Below are 4,313 nucleotides of genomic sequence, written 5' to 3' on the forward strand. Positions count from 1 at the left end.
AGGTCCAAATCGTACGAGACCTATACCATTGGAAAGAGCACTTCAAGAGCTTCACGTGGACACCAAAATCGCGTTGGGAGCCACCCTAGGGTTATAAAAAGCCCTAGCCACGTCCTAGAACAGGGGAGAGCCTTAGAGAACACTTAGATACAGACTTTTGGAGAGCTTTTGGTGGGAGAAGAATAGAAGTTCACGGGATTTCGGGAAGAAGAAGGAAGATTCGATCGTGGAGACTACACATCTGCATGAGCCTTTTTCTCCTCTCTTTTATCTCTATTTCTCAGAACTTTTTGTTGTTTTCTATGAACCGTGAGTAGATCCACGACTATGGGTTAGGGATTCATATGTGTTTTGGGTATGTTTGAACCCTAACTTGGATTTCGGTTTTGATTTGTTTCGGTTCTATTGATTTGCACTTTTATTGGATTGATGTTTGCTAACCCCTTGATCAATTATCTTGGATTCTGAACCACATAGAGATATGGGTTTGTTTCGGATCAAAATCAATAGGATAGATCGTATTATTCACATAGAGATATGGTTTAATCGATCTAGGGTTGATGATAGCGTTCTTCATGCATCTAGGGTTTACTTGAATAGATCGAGAGATTGACGAGTTACTCTGTAGATAGTGAGTTAGTAGACCGAGAGGTGAATTCTCTATTATCGTTGCTTGATGATTCCCGAATACAAGTCATAATCGTTATTCATGCATGCTTAGTAAATACCCATACACGCGAATACGATCCCGACGCCCGTAGTCATCCTTGTTTAATAGGTCACTCGTTTTTATTTGCTTTCTTATATTGCTTACCATTGATTCTACATATTTCCACCATCACTTGCTTGCTTGCTTTGATCTATTTTCGATCTAGATTTGGATTTAGCAACCGGTCCTCGTGTTCGACCCCGTGTTACGACGATCCGTATCCTTACGGTGAGTTGTGAATCGGGTTATAGATTTTATACTCGGTACACACGTATCATGACGCTTATGTGAAGCGTCTGATGACTGACAAGTTATCCTCCAAGTTTGACAAGTGTTTATTTGTAGGCTATCCTAAGGAAACTAAGCGTTACTACTTCTACATTCCGGAAAAGAACAAGGTGTTTATTGCCAGGAATGCGACTTTTATGGAGAGAGTTCGTCTCCAAAAGAGTCAGTGGGAGTAGGATCGAACTTGAGGAAGTTCGAGAGCAACAGATAGACGCTGAGCCGAGTGAACAAGTTGAAGACTTTCAACCTGTATCACTGCCAGTTGAGACTCACCTTCGACTAGTGAACCTCGAAGATCAGGAAGGATTCGGCAAGAGCCTATGAGATATGGTTTTCTCGTGACTGAGAATAAGGAGCTCATGTTATTAGAACATGATGAGCCTTCCTCATACCCAGAGGCTATGGCGAGTCCGACTCTGAGAAATGGCACGAGGCTATAAAGTCCGAGATGCAACCCATGTCAAACAATCAAGTATGGACTCTGTTTGATGCATCTGAAGGGATAAAACCCATCGGATGCAAGTGGATCTTCAAGAAGAAGACAGATATGGATGGCAACGTGCACACTTATAAGGCACGACTTGTGGCGAAAGGATTCTGTCAGATTCATGGTATTGACTATGATGAGACCTTTTCGCCAGTAGTCATGCTGAAGTCCATCAGGATCCTACTTGCCATAACTGCATATTACGACTATGAGATATGGTAAATGGATGTCAAGACCGTGTTCCTTAATGGAAACTTGACCGAGGATGTCTACATGACACAAACTGAAGGTTTTGTCGATCCAAGGAACCCGAGGATGATGTATAAGCTTCAAAGATCCATCTATGGATCGAAGCGGGTTTCGAGAAGCTGGAACCTTCATTTTGATGAGACAATCAAAAGGTTTGGTTTCTCACAGAATGAGGGCGAGCCATGCGTTTATAAGAAGGTCAGTGGGAGCACAGTAGTTTTTCTAGTGTTGTACGTGGATGACATTCACCTGATAGGGAATGACGTTCCTACTTTGCAAGACATAAAGTCTTGGTTGGGAACGCAGTTCTCTATGAAGGACCTAGGAGAAGCGGCCTACATTTTAGGTATCAAGATCTATAGAGATAGATCGAGGCGGCTTCTAGGATTGAGTCAGAGTACCTACATCGATAAGGTCTTGAAACGACTCAAGATGCAAGATTCCAAGATAGGAACTTTACCGATGAGTAGTGGCACAGTTCTCTGCAAGAGTCAGTGTCCTACGACACCTGATGAGCGAGAACGCATGAATAAAATTTCATATGCTTCCGCAATTGGATCCATCATGTATGCCATGCTTTGTACTCGACCGAATGTATCCTATGCGTTGAGCATTACGAGTAGATACCAGTTAGATCCAGGTGAGTCACACTAGATCGCCGTCAAGAACATCCTGAAGTACTTGAGAAGAACTAAGTATGTGTTCTTGGTATACGGTGGGTCGGAAGACGAGCTCGTTGTAAGGGGTTACACCAACGCTAGTTTCCAATCAGACCCGGATGACTACAGATAGCAGTCTGGCTATGTTTTCTACTTGAACGGAGGCGCTGTAAGCTCGAAGAGTTCTAAGCAAGTGACCGTTGCAGATTTTACTACAGAAGCTGATACAACAGTACTGTTGGTTTAGTGCTCTATGATGTACTGTTTTATGAGCTTTATTGTGATACATTTGATGTATTGACACTTACTATGGTTTATTATGAAATCCCATGTATTGTTATGAACAATACTAAACTCCCTAGTCATATATCATTGTGGGAACAATGATGTGTGATAGATGATCATAAAAATGATCATGGATATTGGATACGATCACAATCATAGGTATTCGTTGAAGAACGAAATACTAGAATGACCCGCATGAGATTGTCACATGGACAAGCGTCATGACTTGAATCTCATGTTACAGATCCATGATTGGATCCTATGACCTGAGATGTCCAGTTTTTGGATGAACTCTCAGACCTTTTTTAGGGTTTTCGAGATCCAAAAACGAAGAGGGAGATCCCTAAACTCTTGCGCACAGAAGAACGTGTTCTTCAGTCCTAGCAGACAAGTTCCAATTCGTTGGAATCCTTTCCGCCGTGTGGATATGTGTAGAGGGTGAGGTAATCTTCCTGCCTTTGTGATCGGACGAACACTTCAATTGATATAGGCCACGAATCGATTGAGTTAAGCGTTCTAACGTTTCTACAAAATCATGCATCCTTGGTTTTAGGGTTTTATAGAAAATTTTTGTTTTACGTCCAGTGCGCAACCCTAGAACCAATCTCTTAGGAATTAGATTCGCTATAGAGATCCCAGGAGTTCCCAACAAGTACATCATAGAGCACTAAACCAACATACGGTGGGTCGGAAGACGAACTCTTGTAAAGGGTTACACCGATGCTAGTTTCCAGTCAGACCCGGATGACTACAGATCGTAGTCTGGCTATGTTTTCTGCTTGAACAGAGGCGCTGTAAGCTGGAAAAGTTTTAAGCAAGCGACTGTTGCAGATTCTACTACAGAAGCTTAGTATATAGTAGCATCGGACGCATCGAAGGAAGCTGTTTAGATCAGAAAGTTTGTTGGGGACTTGGTGTCATTCCTAGTGCTGATAGCCCCATTGCTCTGTATTGCGACAACAATGGTGCAATCGCACAAGCGAAAGAACCCAGGTCCCATCAACGATCCAAACACATACTCAGACGGTTTCACCTCATCGGGGAGATCATAGACAGAGGAGACGAGGTCCCATCAACGATCCAAACACATACTCAGACGGTTTCACCTTATCGGGAAGATCATAGACAGAGGAGACGTGCACATATGCAGAGTATCGACAGATGACAACATTGCATGAGGGTCATATTAGGGATATGGACATTAGATGTTTAGTAGTCCATGAGTAGAGCAAGTGGGAGATCGTTGGTTAAGTGCTCTATGATGTACTGCTATATGAGCTTTATTATGATACATTTGATGTATTGACACTTACTATGGTTATATGGATGAGTGTTTGATTCATTACATGTTATGCATACTTTAATATATGTTATGAAATCCATGTATTGTTATGAACAATACTAAACTTCCTAGTCATATATCATTGTGGGAACAATGATGTGTGATAGATGATCATATAGATGATCATAGGTATTTGGATACGATCACAATCATAGGTATGCGTTGGAGAACGAATACTGGATTGACCCGCATGAGATTGTCACATGGACCAGCGTCATGACTTGAATCTCATATGACGGTTCCATGATTGGATCCTAAGACCTGAGATATCTACGGAATCCAACATGAGGAGTT

Source organism: Tarenaya hassleriana, unplaced genomic scaffold (assembly GCF_000463585.1).
Source record: "Tarenaya hassleriana unplaced genomic scaffold, ASM46358v1 Cleome159, whole genome shotgun sequence".
Lineage (NCBI taxonomy): Eukaryota > Viridiplantae > Streptophyta > Magnoliopsida > Brassicales > Cleomaceae > Tarenaya > Tarenaya hassleriana.